We start from the raw sequence: 20,699 nt of genomic DNA, 5'->3' as shown, positions 1-20,699 counted from the left end.
AAGAAATTACAGGAATCATGGGTCTGAACATCAAAACAATAGTGCAAGAGATTAAAATGGAAATAACAGAGACAGGCAGTGGAAAAGAAATGCTGAAAACAGGAACAGTATATGGCATGTAGGAAATGAAACACATCCAAAAAGAAGACAGGATAATGGGGGAAAATAGAGAGGGAAACTTAATATCACCTCAGTGAGGGTCCACAGTGTTGCGGCAAACAGAGCAAATAGTTATGGGACCCTTAATTCAAACAATAATAAAAGAGGGATGTTAAATAACAATAAATGGGGACAGTACAGCCACTCTACCTAATATGTAAATATGAAAATGTCTGCTTGTGTCTGTGTATGTGCGGATGGATATGTGTGTGTGTGCGAGTGTATACCCATCCCTTTTTCCCCCTAAGGTAAGTCTTTCCGCTACCGGGATTGGAATGACTCCTTACCCTCTCCCTTAAACCCCACATCCATTCGTCTTTCCCCCTCCTTCCCTCTTTCCTGATGAAGCAACCGTTGGTTGCGAAAGCTTGAATTTTGTGTGTATGTTTGTGTTTATTTGTGTGTCTATCGACCTGCCAGCGCTTTCGTTTGGTAAGTCACATCATCTATGTTTTTAAATATATTTTTCCCACGTGGAATGTTTCCCTCTATTATATTAATATATGAATTAGTTAGAGTTTAACAAAAAATTCTGGGACATTATGAGGGCTAATGATTGTTCAGAAAAAGTGTGATCTTAAAAATGTAAGAGGTTCAGAGGTAGGGACTGAAGTTTTACCAGGATTTTATAAGTGGGCAGAATGTGAAGTACCAAATGTAAAGAAGGAAAGTAGTGAGCATAACAGTTCTGATAAGAGGGGGGGGGGGGGTTATTTGAACAGAAATAAAGTGGCTGGATGAATGTCAGTACCATGCAACAACCACCTGAGGATATGATGCAAAAACCACTACATGTAGTATGAAATATTGTCCCAGTTAGTACAAAACTATGTAAACTATTCAGAAGTCCAGAATGAGATTTTCACTCTGCAGCGGAGTGTGCGGTGAACATGCTCTTGGAAAAACACAGTGTTTCGAATGGTTCAAAAAATTCAAAAGTGGTGATTGTAACATGCGAAACGACAATTGCAGGTAACCACCGAAAAAGTTCGACAACAGCCCAGGCTGTGGCTAAGCCATGTCTCTGTAATATCCTTTCTTTCAGGAGTGCTAGTTCTGCAAGGTTCGCAGGAGAGCTTCTGTAAAGTTTGGAAGGTAGGAGACGAGGTACTGGCAGAAGTAAAGCTGTGAGGATGGGGCGTGAGTCGTGCTTGGTTAGCTCAGTTGGTAGAGAACTTGCCCGCGAAAGGCATAGGTCCCGACTTCAAGTCTCGGTCCGGCACACAGTTTTAATCTGGCAGGAAGTTTCATATCAGCGCACACTCCACTGCAGAGTGAAAATCTCATTCTGGAAACATCCCCCAGGCTGTGGCTAAGCCATATCTCTGTAATATCCTTTCTTTCAGGAGTGCCAGTTCTGCAAGGTTCGCAGGAGAGCTTCTGTAAAGTTTGGAAGGCAGGAGAAGAGGTACTGGCAGAAGTAAAGCTGTGAGGACGGGGCGTCAGTCGTGCTTGGTTAGCTCAGTTGGTAGAGCACTTGCCTGCGAAAGGCAAAGGTCCCGACTTCTAGTCTCGGTCCGGCACACAGTTTTAATCTGGCAGGAAGTTTCATATCAGCACACACTCCACTGTAGAGTGAAAATCTCATTCTGGAAACATCCCCCAGGCTGTGGCTAAGCCATGTCTCTGTAATATCCTTTCTTTCAGGAGTGCTAGTTCTGCAAGGTTCGCAGGAGAGCTTCTGTAAAGTTTGGAAGGCAGGAGATGAGGTACTGGCAGAAGTAAAGCTGTGAGGACGGGGCGTGAGTCGTGCGTGGTTAGCTCAGTTGGTAGAGCACTTGCTCGCAAAAGACAAAGGTCCCGAGTACGAGTCTCGGTACGGCACACAGTTTTAATCTGCCTGGATGTTTCATATTCAGAAGTCCCCATCTAACTGGGCTCATATTTCACCCATAGGCCACAGTGGGGGAATGCGAGAGATATATTGTGGGACACTGGCACATTTTGCTGCTTACGTAAGATGACATCTAATGCTCCAATATAGAAATGTTGATCAGAGCCAAGATGACCTAATCTTAATAGTCCAGATTTTTGTGCTAGAGTGAAATGTACAGTGTTCTCACTGATATACAACTGAAGACATGGAGCAATGAATTATACAATCCTATCATGATATACCAGCTGTAGAGGTATGAAACTGGAATTTGGGATGGAATAATTACAAGTCCGTTGTTTGAAAATGATAAACAATATTTTATTCAAAATAATCTCGATTGCTATTTATACATTTCTCCCATCTATCCGGCAGACTACGAATGCCATACCAGAAAAAACAGTTCTTCTTTTGAAGTGAACCAGTCAACGAGCCATTTCGTACATTTTCATGTGAACTGAAGCATTGTTCGGAGAGAGCATGTTCCAGTGTGCAAATGGATGATAATCAGATGGAGTCAAGTCTGGAGAATAAGCCGCATGCCCTAGTATTTCCCTACTCAATGCCAATCGTTTCCCTGACTCGTTTTGCTGTGTGTGATGGTGTGTTATCATAGAGCAATACGACTTTGTGTTGTCTTTTTCCATATTCCAGTCATTTTTCACATAATGCTCAATCTAAGTCAATCATTTGCTGTTGGTAGTGATCAGTGTCAATGGTTTCACCAGGTTTTAGCAGCTGTTAACAGATGGCTCCCTACTGATCCCACCAAACACAGAGCATTGTCCTTTCCAAAGCGAGTTGCTCTTGCAGTGGATGTCAACGGTTTGCCTGGATTCATCCATTTTTCGTCACCTGTCACTATTCGTTGGAGAAACGACTTTCTTTTGTAGAATGAGATTTTCACTCTGCTGCGGAGTGTGCGCTGATATGAAACTTCCTGGCAGATTAAAACTGTGTGCCGGACCAAGACTCGAACTCGGGACCTTTGCCTTTCGCGGGCAAGTGCTCTTCCAATTGAGCTACCCAAGCACGACTCACGCCCCGTCCTCACAGCTTCACTTCTGCCAGTACCTCGTCTCCTACCTTCCAAACTTTACAGAAGCTCTCCTGCGAACCTTGCAGAACTAGCACTCCTGAAAGAAAGGATATTACAGAGACATGGCTTAGCCACAGCCTGGGCTGTTGTCGAACTTTTTCGGTGGTTACCTGCAATTGTCGTTTCGCATGTTACAATCACCACTTTTGAATTTTTTGAACCATTCGAAACACTGTGTTTTTCCAAGAGCATGTTCACCGAATGCTTTGAAGAGGATGCAGTGTGATTCTGTAGCAGTTTTCTTCAAATGATAACAGAAAAACAATGTTGTCTGCAAATCGTAATTTGTAGGCACAAAGCTTGACACGTTTACGAAACAGAGTCTGACACTACGGATATTGGGTTACTGTGTGTTGACATTCATCGTCAGCCGTTACAGGAAGCACATGACACTGCAGATGCAGTCTCATGAGCCCAACACTGACGGCTAACACCATCTACAGGGAAATTCTGGTTTCATAGTTCTACATCTGATTTTTGAAAGAATTTGTACTCACTGTAGAAAAAAGAGCAGTATTGCATCCAAATCTGAGGCTGACATGTGCAACAACACTTTTAAAATGTATGAATTACCTGGTGAAGCAGTATTGTATTTCTTGTTAAGATAGGCCATGGGTGAAATTTGAGCCTCATGAGATTGGGAATTAAATTTACATTTCAATTAAGCTCGTGCTAACTAGAAGAATATTTCATAGTGAAGTCAGGGGCTGCTCATAACCACAAATTTGCAATCATCTTGCGAACTGGTCATTTGCTGCCCCATGTTTACTGAATGTTGTTTGCTTCTGCTATCGTATATTTTTGCACATGTCCGTTTTTGCTAGTAATTGTGATATACAATGTATTAGGTTGTCATGAATGGTTGTTCCCAAAAATTTTACACTATTCCTGTTTCACAATGTTGTTGCCTATATAAAGTTCACAACTGACATGTTGTAGGTGCTTTCACTGAGATGGCTTTCATTAAAATATTGCACTATTTCAGTTACAACAATGTTCAAGTAGACTGATTCATCACAGGCTTAGTGGTTACATATAACAATGTATTACCTGCATGTAGAACTACTCAAGAACTAAGAACAGTAATTACATGTAGAAGAAAAGGCAGTGGGCCCAGTACAGAACATTGAGGCACGCCATATCTTATGGACAGTCAAAAAACAGTATGAAGTAGCTCCACAATGTAATCAGCCCCAGATGACCACATGATGCCGAATGGCTGCCGTGTCATCCAGTGCTCTATGGCATTATTTGAATCCAATATGGAAGAAGCAAGAGGTCAACAGACAGCCCCCAGCCATTGTCAGCATTCAGTATTGAAGCCCCAAATCTTCAGCTGCTCTACTATCATCAAGAGATTGAAAGTACAACCCTTCCACCTAGGAAATGTACCAGGCTGTTGAACCCTGCTCATCTACATGGCAGTCTGATGCAGTTGACTACTCATATGTGGGGAGGCTTCAGGATTCCATTTATATATGATGTTCTTAGTGAATGTTGTGGCAGTTCTGTGGGGAAATCTGTCACAATACTGAGAAATTGTTTAAACAAACATAAATTTGGATGAAATACGAGGCTGTACACTGCTCAGAGCAGATAGTACGCCAATTCATAAGGCTGGCCGACACAAGAGTTTGGCCAACTCTTGTGATTACTGGACCTGTGCCATCAAGGTCGATGAGGAATTATATATACATGCAGGTAAACATGAGAGTGGGTGGCTAAATACGGAGACATGCAATTAACAGTTTCCATTATAATGAGAACAAAGCATCACTGATGAAGCCTCTAGGACTGTGAGTTCCTCCTTTGAAGGAGGTCATCGAGGACAGTATTAGATAAATATTTCGGTTCCTTTCCATTCCATTTCCATTTGGAGCACGTAAGGAACGACTGCTAGCTTAAATGCTGTAATGTATGTGAGATGGAAAGCAAAAAGGAATCAGTTGTCGAAAATTTTGGATTTTGAGTAATTGTAATTTGTGTGTTCATTATTAAGTTATAAACAATTTGTAAAAAAAAATAGGTCTGTATCTCTGAATTTGAGTGAGTTACCTGTTGAATACTCGCGATGGACAAGAGGTGTTTTGAGACAATTCCTTTTTAAAGTTTCACCTTATTACCATTGTTTAACTGGACATACTTAAGAGACAAATTCTGCACATATATTACTTCTAAAATGTCCTTTGTCAAATGGTACAGAGATTTAACTTAACATGACACATCATGTGGTTAACTTCTTCATACCTGTAACACACTGCAGTGCATGTAAATTTAAAACCAAGTAAATTGGCCCCAAATTGAGAGAAATCTGTAAACCTTTTGCCACTTTTTTTTGGCAGAATACTGATATCTTTATTCTATGTTATGACCAATTGCAAATTGACAGCATCTGTAGCCATTTATGACTCTAATATGGAAAGGGACTGGTTGTTTTGTTTGGCTCGTCATAATCACAAAACTTTTTCTTTTATACAAAACTGCTCTGAGCCCCTTAAAATTTCTCTAAAATTTAGCAGATGCTATTTTGTGAAGCATTACATATAAATCTGTGAGATTTTGAAAAGTGATCTTTTGTCGGGCTAGAGTTATTTCTCCATAACATCAAGAGGACCATTTTCAGAAGACTAATGACTGCTTTTAATGATGTTATTGACTTCTGCTGGATTCAAACAACATCCAAACTGGTATGAGTATGCACTGAATAATACGCAAAAAAACTAAAATGCATTTTTACTTGTACTGAAAATTTTAAATTTCTGACAAAATTTTGCTTTCTACTTTCCATTCCATGTATTTTTGTGGTTGCTAGGGGAAGCAATATCAGGGTTGCCATAAGTTTCCCCGAGTGAAATTCCTTGATATTTCTCTGATTTTCAGACAAGTTTTAGCATTTTTCCCTTACAAATTTTGACGTCTCAAGGGTAAGTTAAGACATAAATTGACAATCTGTCTTTGCAGCTACGGTACCAGAAATGATATTTCAAATGAGGAAATATCGAACAAAAACTTGCTAGCAGATGGCGTTTCCTGATATGAGCAAAAATATTAAGGGATAACACCAAAATCTTTTGTAATGAACTGTTTTTAGATGGGGAAAGCAAGCCAATAAAACAAAACACATTTGGTGACAAAAATATGGATTTCCTTGGAGTCGCAAGACATATTTAAAATACCTTCACTGATTTCAGAAAAAAAAGTAGACCTCTTGAAAGAAGAGTATTAGATGGGGAAGAATTGTGTAAACAAACACTGTAGGTGACTGCAATAAAATGTTGGTTCTACTCCATTCATTATTGTCAGTTATTACCCACTGTGTTATATCTATTATTTTACAGCTATTTTGGGATTTTCCTTTGACAAATCTATGAGTACATAGTGTACAAACTGTCAGTGACTGACACAATTTTCTTCTTCTTAACGTCCACACTTTCCAATATATAAACTACTTTTGAAGTGCCAAAATGTACTAGAACAGATAAAATGTCTACAAAATGCCACACGGTAAAACATACTTGCGGTAAGACAGTTGCAATTCCTGAAATTCATCACCTGTGGCCTCTGGCCTGAAGACGAGCACTGCAGTTCTGGGTCCACGGATAAACGATGAAAATCTGCTGCTTTATGCCACTCACAAATGGGCTATATCTGATGGCAGGGCCTGCACATTAGTGGGAACCAAATGGCTTCAGATTGGTGGCCCCGACCCATTACAGATATATGCAGAAATGGCCTGTGGTTTTGGCCCGTTGTGGAAATCCACTCATGTGGCAAGCTATTCGTGAGCCACAGACAACATGATTATGAAATGAGACTACGGTGATCAATCCAAGCAACAAATAACTTGTTCAAATACTCTGAGAATCAATAATAATGGGGATAGGCATCAATTCACCATAAAGATGATTGCTGAGACACAGGCAGGCATGTACAAAAGACAGTTACACTCTCACAACTAAATTTTCAGCCATAGCTCTTGTCAAAAAATGAGAGCACATACACATTCACACAATCACTCAGGCACAACTCATGCACACGTGACCACTGTCTCCAGCCACTGCATCTACAGTCTCCGAGAATCAGTGCCAAACAAACCACTCCTCGTGCCTCCCTGTCTCTTGTCGGCAGCTGCTAGGCTAGTGGGAAAAAGTCGTGGCAGCACTGACTGCAAGCTGAGAGGAGAGGTAGGGAGAAGAGATGCACTAGTAATGAGGGAGTAGGGAAGTGGCACACACACTCAGCTGCACCCAGCCGATGACGATGCATGACACCTCAGTAAACAAACCATTTCACCTGCGGAGACCAAAACAAGCTTTCTCCAGTGTTTTTTTCCATATTTTTCTGATTTCCAGAACCTGTGGTAACCCTGAATATGTAGCATGCTGCGGTATATTTACACAGTTATGGAATTTGGAGCTATATAAGTAAGTTTCTGTGGGGCAGTGTCTACCAGTTTAGGTTTTGCAGCATCTGTGTGATGTTCTCCCATCAATCAAACTAACCTGTTCCATTCAGACTAATCTTCTTTGTGTACATTCAGTATCACCTGTGAGTCCTATTTGGCATGCTCCCACACAACTGAGCATTTTCTAGGACGAGTAGCACAAGAGTAGTATAAAAGCAGTCTCCTTTATAGACTAGTTGCATTTTCGCCACTATCCTAGCACTGTAATGAAGTCTGATGCGTACTTTATGTGTGACTGAGTGTATGTGATCATTCTACATCACATCCACTCAATCACACAATTTGTTACGCCCAGGAATATGCATGAGTCGCCAGATTCTACTTGTGATTCACTGATATTTTAGTCATAGAATACCACGTTTCTGCAACTTGTGAGGTGCAGAATTTTACATTTATTAATATATGCTAAGATTTGATGATATGATATTGCAGTGCCTGTGTTGTTAAGAAGAACCACATGCCCAAAGGAACAGGCACTGCAGCAGCTACAGCTGTTACGAAATACATGAAATGTATTCATAGTTGCAAGCTGTATAATGGATTGACGACAATGAAAATTTGTGCCAGACAAGAACTTGAATCCTAATTTCCTGCTTTGCACGAGTGGTCACCGTAACCTCTTTGAATATCTGTGCATGACCCGCATTGCATCACTCTTCCTAACAATAACAATAACATATTTATCCACTGATACCAGGCAGCGACTTTCAATTAAAATCTCCTCTCATGTACGGAGAATTACATAATGTGTGTACAATACAAGTTGTGATGCAGGAATGACGAAAACTGTGGGTCTGGCCATGAGTCATACATGGATAGCCAAAGAAGATGAGGCAACCACTTGCATAAAACAGGAAATCTGGGTGTGAGCCTTGGTGATCCAAAAATTTTAATTGTCACCATTCCCTTGTACAGTCGATGGTTGTTTGTATCGCAACTGCAAATACATTTCTGTATTGCAAGGATTTGCTGAATTAACTACGAACTTACTTCTGTGTAATAATATGTTTTATCTATCTACATAAACTGTTCAGTCATTAATTAATGTACATCTACTACGAATTTCTAATATTGGAAGTCAGTCGTGTAGAATTATCTAAATGGCAAAGCTTTCACCATTTTCCTTTTATTTCCTTCTGAATACATTACTGGAATTTCGGCATTGTAGCCACTGTCAACAGATTCATTATTTTCCTTCTGAAAATAGTTACATTTCATGTTGTATTAAATGTAGAGGACATACAGGAATAGTCATGTTAATGGCATTTAAATGGTACATACCAAGTGGAAGTGTGCCATCTACATGATAATTTCACTTGCTATTCTAACATACCACAGAAGTGGCATTAACATGACCAACTCTGTATGCACAATCAGTCAAGGTCGTGTTCTTATTATGTTAACACAATGTGAAATTGCAATTCTCACTAATGATTTATTTGCAGACTTGTGTTTACTGGAATGTTTTTGCCTCTGTTATTGTACACTTTCACCTGTCAGCTTTCACTATCGATTATAATACACCCTAAACAAGAGAATTATGTACATTCATTAGCTAAACAAAAATAAAACCTTCGAAATATTTTGGAATTAAAGATATTATCCACATACTTTAAAGACACTGTTACACCAAAGACTGCATGACATTCATTATTATCCTCAAACATTAGTTATGGAACAGAATTAGGGAACACACCAAACCAAGCTAATTTGAACAGTCTATCAGACATGTGGAAAAAAGGTGTGGGAATCACTTGATGTTTATTCCCAAAAACTGGCATTTTAACTTTAGGTAATATTTATATATTAAAAGAGGGGGGGGGGAGAGAGAGAGGGAGGGAGGGAGGGAGGGACGGAGGGAGGGGGGAGAGGGAGGGGGGGAGAGGAGGGGGAGAGGGGTGGGGGGAGAGAGAGAGAGAGAGAGAGAGAATATTAATAGCTACATGACAGCACTGTGTGTGAAGACTTCACACAGTAAACTGATTAGTAAATGTATAGCCTAGTGCTTGTTTAATTCTTTCAATGCTCACACTGGAACTTAACTTTCAGAATATACTTATTATTCGTCTCTTACAGAGCACTAATAAAATGTGTCTTCATAAATACTGAGAAAAATTTCATTCCCTTACTGTGTCTTAAAATAAAAAGAAACCTATTTCTGAAGGAGAAATGAGCAATGAGTGTATTTCGAAGTAAACTCAAAACTGATTGTGAGAAATGTTGATCTCTAAATTGATACACTACTATGTTACTTTATTGGCTGTTTACTGCCAGTTTCCCTGAAGCTTACAAGGTGGCTAAGACAGTTTCAGTCTTCAGTCTTCGAGAAAGGCAAGCATGAGTTCAACACCAACTGGACTATCTCCATCCTATCAAGTTTCTCTAAAATGCTTGGAAAGGCTGTGTACCCATGTCTAACCACTTTGCTTGAAAGCCACAATTTATTATCTGAATACAAGTTGCTTTTGAAAAAACAAGTCAATCAGTGGATCAATTTCCCCCCTCACATATTATATTACACAAGTGACAGAACTCATGGGATAGCGATATGCACATATATGGATGGGGTTAGTATCACATACACAAGGTATAAACGAGCAATGTGTTGGCAGAGCTGTCATTTGCACTCATGTGATTAATTGAAAAAGTCTCCTACATGATAACAGCCACATGATGGGCATTAACAGGCTCTGAATGCGGTCTGACAGTCACAGCTTGAGGCATGGGACATTCTATTTTGGAAATCCTTAGAATTCCATATTCTGTGATCCACCTTGTCACGCGAGCAGTGGCATTTGTGTAGAGTTGCCAGTGCTAACAAACAAGCAACACTGTGTGAAATAACTGCAGAAATCAATTTGGGGCATATGACAAACATATCTGGCAGGACAGCGTGACAAACTTTGGAGTTAATGGGCTGTGGCAGCAAACAACTGACACTAGTGCCTTTGCTAACAACACGACATCACCCTCAGGGCCTCTCCTGGTCTTGTAACCATATCAGTTGGACCCTCGATGACTGGAAAACCATGGCCTAGTCACATGAGACTCAATTTCAGTTGGTAATAGTTGATAGTATGGTTCGAGTGTGTCACAGACCCCATGAAACCATAGACCCAAGTTGTCAACTATATACTGTTCAAGCTGACTGCGGCTCCATAATCGTGTGAGCTGTGTTTACATTGAATGGAATGGCCCCTCTGGCCCAAGTGAACTGATCATTGTCTGGAAACAGTTACGTTCGGGTACTTGGAGATTATCTGCAGCCAAACAACAACAGATTTTTTATGGATGACAATGCATCTTATCACTGGGCCACAATTGTTCACAATTGGTTTGAAGAATGTTCTGGACAATTTGAGTGAATGGTTTGGCTATCCAGATCACCTGGCAGGAATCCAATCAAACATTTGTGGGATGTAATTGAGAGGTCAGTTCATGCACAAAATCTTGCATGGCAACACATTATGAATGGCTATAGAGGCTCAACATTACAGCACGGGACTTCTAATGACTTGTTGAGTCTATTCCATACTGAGTTGCTGCAATATTATGGGCAAAAGGAGGTCCGATATGATGTTAGGAGGTATCCAGTAATTTCTGTCACCTCAGTTTATAAGTGCACTTGATGAGAATCTCTCTTCTGGGGTCTTTATAGGTCTCTCCTGTTACACAAGCTGGAGTCTTACAGAATTACAGGTGTCTGCAATGACTGGTTCTGCTCATGTCCTTCCAACAGGAAGGAATTAGCAGTACTCACAATTCAAAAAGGTAGGAAAGTTGAGGGAACATTAGCAACCTATCGTATCCCACAAGGCTCCATCCTAGTGCCTCTCCTCTTCATGCTGTACACAAAAATTAACTATCCACAGTTCCTGTTCTGTCTGCTAACAATATGAATCCGCCCTTCCAGAACACGATTGGAACCTATTAGAGCTGACATACCACACACCAGTAGAAGATTTTCGTACTGGCTATGTAACTATAAACTATTGCTAAATAAGAGCAAAATGGTCCTCACGAAATAGTGGAATCAACATATAGCCGATACCTCTTCATAACGAAGTAACATGCAGGTAAATAAAATGAAGTTTCTTGGGATATGGATAGACAGTTCTCCACAGAGGAACGTGCACAAAGATACGTTACTTAAAAGAGTGAGCTGCTTTTGTTATGCCTTAAGAGTACTATGTAAAAGCTGTGATTTAATTATCTGTAGTCAGTTTACTTTGATCTGGTGCATTGAATTATATCTTACAGTATTCCGAAAAGAATCTTAAAAGTAATGGGGAAAATATTGCTTCACAATACTAGGAGACCAATATTCAAGGCATTAAATACCCATTCTGCCAAGTCAGAGACTGAGTTATGCCATGACTGTGAAGCACATGGACAGTGTGCTTTGTAATGAATTACCTTATGCAGTAACAGATAATGACTCATTCAGGAAGAATGGCACCAGCAAAATACCCCATCATTGTTCTTGTTCTGTAGCTGAATTTATGGAGATCCATTTACATTTCTAGCATTTGTAGACTTAGAGAAAGTTTTTGACAATATTGACTGGCATAGGTATGCTCCTTCAAATTCTGAAGATGGCAGGGGCCAAATACAGGGAGCGAAAGGTTAGTTACAGTTTGTACAGAAACCAGATGGCAGTTATAAGAGTCGAGGGGCACGAAAAGGAAGCAGTGGTTGGGAAAGGAGTGACACAGGGTTATAGCCTATCCTCAATGTTATTCAATCTATATATTGAGCAAGCAATAAAGGAAACAAAAGAAAAATTTGGAGTAGGAATTAAAATCCAAGGAGAAAAAATAAAAACTTTGAGGTTTGCCAATGACATAATTCTGTCAGACAGCAAAGGACATGGAAGAGCAGTTGTACAGAATGGACAGTGTCTTGAAAGGGACGAACATCAACAAAAGCAAAATGAGGATAACGGAATGTAGTTGAATTAAATCAGGTGATGCTGAGGGAATTAGGTTAGGAAATGAGACACTTAAAATAGTAAATGAGTTTGGCTGTTTGGGAAGCAAAATAACTGATGATGGTCGAAGTAGAGAGGATATAAAATGTAGACTGGCAATGGCAAGAACAGCGTTTCTGAAGAAGAGAAATTTGTTAACATCGAGTATAGATTTAAATGTCAGGAAGTCGTTTCTGGAAGTATTTGTATGGAGTTTAGGCATGTATAGAAGTGAAACACGGATGATAAACAGTTTAGAAAAAAAGAAAATAGAAGGTTTCTAAATGTGGTGCTACAGAAGAATGCTGAAGATTAGATGGGTAGATCGCATAACTAATATGCAGGTAGTCGGCAGAATTGAGGAGAAGACGAATTTGTGGCACAACTTGACTAGAAGAAGGGATCAGTTGGTATGACATGTTCTGAGGCATCAAGGGATCACCAATTTAGTATTGGAGGGCAACGTGGAGCATAAAAATCGAAGAAACAGACCAAGAGATGAATACACTAAGCAGATTCAAAAGGATGTAGGTTGCTGTAGTTACTCGGAGATGATGAGGCTTGCTCAGGATAGAGTAGCATGGAGAGCTGCATCAAACCAGTCTCTGGACTGAAGACCACAACAACAAAAACTCTAATTTTGTCCGTCATGCAATAATCTTAAATGAAAGTTATGGTAGTTCACTTAAAATTATTTTTAAGCTGACATGTATACTCTGTCATTTGCAGTGCATGCACATTTTAAAAATATTGTTTTGCAAGACAACTGCTTCTGCAACAATTGCTATAACTTGTGTCCCATATGAACATGATTTCGTGGGGAAAAAATAATCACATGGCCCTTGTGGATGAATCGTCAGATGTCATGTGATTCTTCTACCAGGTCCGAACTACCAGGTTATGAACTGTAGATTAAAACTGAAGAAACTGCAAAATGGTGGGAATTTAAGGAGATGGGACCTGGATAAACTGAGTAAACCAGATGTTGTACAGAGTTTCAGGGAGAGCATAAGGGAACAATTGACAGAAATGGGGGAAAGAAGTACAGTAGAAGAAGAATGGGTAGCTTTGAGGGATGAAATAGTGAAGGCAGCAGAGGATCAAGTAGGTAAAAAGACGAGGGCTAGTAGAAATCCTTGGGTAACAGAAGAAATATTGAATTTAATTGATGAAAGGAGAAAATATAAAAATGCAGTAAATGAAGCAGGCAAAAAGGAATACAAACGTCTCAAAAATGCGATCAACAGGAAGTGCAAAATGGCTAAGCAGGGATGGCTAGAGGACAAATGTAAGGATGTAGAGGCTTATCTCACTAGGGGTAAGATGGATACTGCCTACAGGAAAATTAAAGAGACCTTTGGAGAAAAGAGAACCACTTGTATGACTATCAAGAGCTTAGATGGAAACCCAGTTCTAAGCAAAGAAGGGAAAGCAGAAAGGTGGAAGGAGTATGTAGAGGGTCTATACAAGGGCAATTTACTTGAGGACAATTTTATGGAAATGGAAGAGGATGTGGACGAAGATGAAATGGGAGATATGATACTGCATGAAGAGTTTGACAGAGCACTGAAGGACCTGTGTCGAAACAAGGACCCGGGAGTAGACAACATTCCATTACTGGCGGCCTTGGGAGAGCCAGTCCTGACAAAACTCTACCATCTGGTGAGCAAGATGTATGAAACAGGCGAAATACCCTCAGACTTCAAGAAGAATATAATAATTCCAATCCCAAAGAAAGCAGGTGTTGGCAGATGTGAAAATTACCAAACTTTCAGTTTAATAAGTCACAGCTGGAAAACACTAACACGAATTCTTTACAGACGAATGTAAAAACTAGTAGAAGCCGACCTTGGGGAAGATCAGTTTGGACTCCGTAGAAATATTGGAACACGTGAGGCAATACTGACCCTATGACTTACCTTAGAAGAAAGATTAAGGAAAGGCAAACCTACGTTTCTAGCATTTGTAGACTTAGAGAAAGCTTTTGACAATGTTGACTGGAATACTCTCTTTCAAATTCTAAAGATGGCAGGGATAAAATACAGGGAGCGAAAGGCTATTTACAATTTGTACAGAAACAAGATGGCAGTTATAAGAGTCGAGGGGTATGAAAGGGAAGCAGTGGTTGGAAAGGGAGTGAGACAGGGTTGTAGCCTCTCCCCGATGTTATTCAGTCTGTATATTGAGCAAGCAGTAAAGGAAATTCGGAGTAGGTATTAAAATCCCTGGAGAAGAAATAAAAACTTTAAGATTCGCTGATGACATTGTAATTCTGTCATAGACAGCAAAGAACTTGGAAGAGCAGTTGAACGGACTGGACAGTGTCTTGAAACGAGGATATAAGATGAACATCAACAAAAGCAAAATGAGGATAATGGAATGTAGTCGAGTTAAGTCAGGTGATGCTGAGGGAATTAGATTAGGGAATGAGACACTTAAAGTAGTAAAGGAGTTTTGCTATTTGGGGAGCAAAATAACTGATGATGGTTGAAGTAGAGAGGATATAAAATGTAAACTGGCAATGGCAAGGAAAGCGTTTCTGAAGAAGAGAAATTTGTTAACATCGAGTATAGATTTAAGTGTCAGTAAGTCGTTTCTGAAAGTATTTGTATCGAATGTAGCCATGTATGGAAGTGAAACATGGATGATAAATAGTTTGGACAAGAGGAGAATAGAAGCTTTTGAAATGTGGTGCTACAGAAGAATGCTGAAGATTACATGGGTAGATCAAATAACTAATGAGGAGGTATTGAATAGAATTGGGGAGAAGAGGTGTTTGTGGCACAACTTGACAAGAAGAAGGGACCGGTTGGTAGGACATGTTCTGAGGCATCAAGGGATCACCAATTTAGTGTTGGAGGGCAGCATGGAGGGTAAAAATCGTAGAGGGAGACCAAGAGATGAATACACTAAACAGATACAGAAGGATGTAGGTTGCAGTAGGTACTGAGAGATGAAGAAGCTTGCACAGGATAGAGTAGCATGGAGAGCTGCATCAAACCAGTCTCTGGACTGAAGACCACAACAACAACAACCAGGTCTCTTGCTTTTGAGTGAAATACTGTAGTAGAAATGTATGTGGTTGTTACCATAGAAATAGGTGTTTACTTTGAAAATGGCAAATTGAAGGAAAAAAAAGAAAGAAAGAAATAAAGGATGTGATACTTCCAACAGAAATTTGGAGGAACATTCCTCAATGTTATATTGGTGTCTAGTTGACAACTACACTTCACAGAGTGCATCACTTTGCCCAGTGTGTATCCATTTGTGTATGTATCAATACCAATTAACCTCAAATGCATTTCACTTTTTGAAAAGACAACAGAGGTTAGGATAGGAGTTAACAACTTCGATGGAATGAAAAGGACTACACAGTTAGCACTGCATGGGACTGGGTACTTGATCTAAAGGAATATGCTGAACAGTTTATGATGTTATACAAATAATGTTGATAGAGGCAACACATATTCAGCACCAGTGTAAGTTCTACTCACAAGTGACAATACTACAGCTTTCATCTCTTTGAAAGTCATTCACTTTCTTGATGAAGATAAAGATGGTATTTTCACAAAGTAGGAACAGTATTAAAATTTAACTCTGTTTACTATGAACACTTGAAACAAGAAATCTGTGCCTAAACACATTGCATTTGGAAGTCAACACGTGGATGAAGTAACAGTATTCGCCTTTGTTAGGTAAAATTAATTCTATATTTCAAGTGAAAAGTAATAATACATAATATGCTGAAACATAATATCAACAGAAGTACCCTTTCAGCCACAGCCTTCATCTAAAAGAGAAACACACACTATTCCTATATACAAGCAAGCACACCTCATGCACACATGACTGCCAAGTCCAGCATCAAATTCTGGAGCTGTCAGTCATGCATGCACTAGTTGTGCTTACTTTTGTGTATGAATGGTGTGTGATTCTGTTTTGCTGAAGGCTGTGGCAGAAAGCTTCAAGTAAGTGTCTTTCAATTGTGCCTGTCCACAACTTAAAGGATCTTTTTTATGGTAAGCAGCAATCTGTCTTTCCTACATTGTTGACATTCCTACCTGGAGTTTCCACTGTTTGACAATCAACAGAAATATGTACTTCTTAATCAGTGCTGGTCATAAGTGAAGATCCAAAAGAAGGGTGAGAAATATGTTCCTTATTTTGTTGCATCAAACCTCTTGTACATTGCTTCACTAAGATATCATTTCTGTGTTTAGCAGAACTTGGCCACACACAAACATTTCCATACCATGTGAAGCCACAGCATGCAGCTATTGTTGGTTTTAAAGGCTTAAGAAATCACTGCTAGAGGTGAAGATGTGATGAGTGACAGGAGGAAAAAATCCTACAACCAAATGAGCTCATAACTGCAGGCCTTTAGATTTGTAATCTGAAACCCCCCAATCCATACTCACTTGGAATACAAGGGCAAAGTACAGGAATTAGATCATGTTTGTTTGCATGAACCGACAATGTGTGTATACGTATGACAGAGGGAGGGGAGGGGAGGGGAGGGAGAAGAGAGAGAGAGAGAGAGAGAGAGAGAGAGAGAAGTAGTTTATGTAGTTAACAATTTAATAAGAGTTAGTGAAATTGGTTGTTAGTGTGCTTGAGAGAAGTTACCAGTAGTGACTGCTTCTGCCAATTAATATTTTTTTCTCTTTTTTTCTTCTTTCCAGCTCTTTCTATTTTCATCTTTCCCCTTCTCTCCTATCCCCACCTCCCCTCACTCTGTCTTTTTCCACCACTATCTTTCCTCTCAATTCTTAAGATAAGTATTCATTCCATTTCTCATTTATCTTCCTCTCCACTGTTTTTTACATTTCACTCTGTGTTTGCTTGTCTCTGGAGCTGAGTGTCCTTGCCTTCCTTCAGGAACCTAGCCCCTACTCGTTCCTAGTGAAGGAACTTACAGTTCTGAAAGCCAGAAATAACTCACCTCCCCCAACAGTAATGGAATTTCTCCTTCTTGCTGGCCAAACTGTCTCCCAATAATTCTGCAACATACAACTTGATTCTATACACATCCTTTTAATGTTTCCCTTAACAGTAGGATTCACAGAACATGATATGTGAGAGAATGAGTGAATGAAACCTTACTCTGAGCTCTGAATTGGTTTAACCAGCAAGTTATAAGAAGACCTGTGTTTCAACATGAACTCTAAATGTAATGTTTCTTAGTGGTATGGGAGTTAATTTTGTCGGGTATTGGTCTCTTTCCTTTCTGAAGTAAAAGTTAAGAAAATAATGCCATGTGTGTTTCTGTCACATCCCAATCAGCAACGGAATAAGTTCAATTATCTTTCTTTGAACTGCATTAGGGAAATATAATATTCTAAAATATGGTTTGGACTTATAAAATTCATTTACATAAATTCAAGTTACTGTAGAAGGACACAAAAAAAATGTAAGCTGAAAACTGATGCCTGGTGTGAGTTAACATATATGCCTATATTTGACTGTCATATGTTAGTATACCTTTGAAGAGAACTGTGTCAAAAAGTTTTTGCAGTTGTAGCATGGAGTTGAAGGGTGCAGTTGTAGAAATTTAGAGCTAGAGATTGCCAGAGTTAAACATGTGACAAAGCAACAATTCTAACTAAAAATAAATAAATTAATGTGTTTCATGAGAAAGTAGTTAATTCATAACCTGAATCACCAGTGGCAGTTGCACCATATAAAAATTGAAATGAACATCTACAATGAACTTTTACCAAGATCAACAACCAAAAACATGTTCAGTTTCCTGTTCTACACCTCCTTTTAACATACTGTAATGAACCCATTATTTTGGTGAATGATGCAATTAGGAACTGAACACTGAATACATTTAATAATGAAGAATAGTAGAGAAAGTGTTACACAGAACACAGAGCAATTTGGCATTTGCACATGTTGAAATTATTGCTAGAGATGAAAGAAGCAATAAGTGACAGGAAAAATACCTATGACCAACTGAGGATTAGCACTTGCATCTTTGGTTACACTGGCTGGTTCTTACCCCTCGAGTCACACTTCTGCGAACAAAGATCTCAGAAACAGTGCCCAGAGATACTATATTTACTAATATGAGGGGCATTCAGTAGGTAATGCAACACATTCTTGTATCAGAAAATTTCAGTTGAAAAAATTTGGAATTTGTTGTGGGACATCATGGACCCACTTCAGCCCCTATAGCTTCAAAAGATTCTGATAAGAGTCTGAATGTAGCCTTCAAAATGGCTTGTAGATAATGTGGGTGGTTTCACAGGTAGCCTTACCTTTGATGGTATGGGCGATCCTTGTGACTGGACTGGAGTAGGTGGCAGTGGAAGGATATATGGAACAGGTCTCACATCTAGGCCTATTGCAGGGATATGAACCATGAGGAAATGACTGCCACAAAGCCTGTGCCATCTGGACCCTTCCTACCAACACAACCTTTTCTGAACTGCACAGGTGGGAATTCACACCGCTATATATCCTATGTGCCTGTAACCATCTTGGCCTCAACCTTCGCTAATCACTGTACTTCACCCACCTATCCGCTTCCCTGTTCCCAATCCAGCACTGCACAAGCCTTCTATTCCACCAAAACACACACACACACACACACACACACACACACACACACTTCTCTGTCTTTCCACTGCCCCCACACTTCCCCTGCCCTCGATCTAACCTCTGCAACTAGCTGCCCTATCATCTCCCCACTGTACCCCTGTATGTTCCCACAAGCAGCAGTTTACTGTACCCCACCGCTGCCCTGCTATCCCTACCCTTCTACGCCCCAGACTCCTCCGTATCACCACCACTCACACTGTATTTCCCATGGTGCACTGCTGCTTGCAGTCTGGTCTCAGCAGCCAGAGACTCTGTGAGAGTGTGTGTGTGTGTGTGTGTGTCACGAGGCCTTTGCTGAACGCTTGCTTGTTTGACAGTCCTTTTGTTGTGCTTACCTGCAACTTGACATCTCTGCTATATGGTGGCAGCAATCTATCCTTTCAATAATACTGACATATGACATACAGACAGTTTAAGTGTTACAGCCTACATTACTTGCTTTGAGACTGCAGTGCCTGTTGTCTGTGGACTTGTTTCTATTCCTCTTGCTCGAGAATTATTTTTTGCTAAATACCAAAACATGCTCTTCCAACTGAGTTGCTACAAAAACACTCACCAAGTTGCAATTATCATGCTAAAAATAACACTGAAGCACTATGTTGTATCTGATACACAATTTATTTTGTGTGTCTACACATTACTCGGCAAAGTAAACTGCAGACTCAGTCGTAGTGGCAACTTACTGGGTCACATGACTTAGGTACCGTCACATCGCAGTTGAAGTAATGCGTGTGATAACCTGCTATTAACAAAATCAAATTTATAAACAATGAGAAAGCAGTGACAGTGCAGATGAAAAAAGTTATGGAATGTGCATCTCTGGAAAAATATATTATATGAATATGGGAACTCTTAACACCAAAGTGATTCTAGAAACTAATGGAGTATTTCCACAAAGATAATAATGACTTCCACTGTTGCATGCTATAATTAACTTGCAAACTTGTAAAAAAAATTCCTACTACTTCCCCACAGATGATCACATAAATCATGTACCACTCATTTCCCTTCATTTATGTTCCTTCATTCAGCTGCTTACCCTGTATACAGTTGTGCATTTATGAGAAAATTGGTCTCACAGTTTCGAACAGTGCACTTTTTTATCCTGTACTGCCCATGTTTTGAAGAAATGTACTCGATGAATGCACATATACTAAGGTGCTAACAGTAATATATGAGGTGGAATCCAAAATTTTCAGGACTGGTGCTGCCATCTGGAAAGTAGTAGTAGTAGATCTTTGCACCGCTAGGTGGCGAGAGCTGCATATCTGATGGGTCAGTGTGCGGAGTGGCATTCAGCTATTCAGCTGGGAGGACATGTTGCCTGTCCACGATGATTTCCGTAATACTCTGTGTTTGGTGTGTGGCGATTTTATGATGGATAAGCGAACAAAACAGCGTGTGTGTATCAAAGTTTGTGTGAATCTCGGGAAAAGTGCTACGGAGACCCTTGCAATGATTCAACGAGTGTTTGGGGGGCAGGGCATGAGCCATATGCCTGTGTTTGAGTGACATGCTCAGTTCAAGG

This window comes from Schistocerca piceifrons, chromosome 10, assembly GCF_021461385.2.
Source record: "Schistocerca piceifrons isolate TAMUIC-IGC-003096 chromosome 10, iqSchPice1.1, whole genome shotgun sequence".
NCBI lineage: Eukaryota > Metazoa > Arthropoda > Insecta > Orthoptera > Acrididae > Schistocerca > Schistocerca piceifrons.
The sequence above is the reverse complement of the archived record's forward strand: the minus strand, read 5'-3'. Positions refer to the sequence as shown.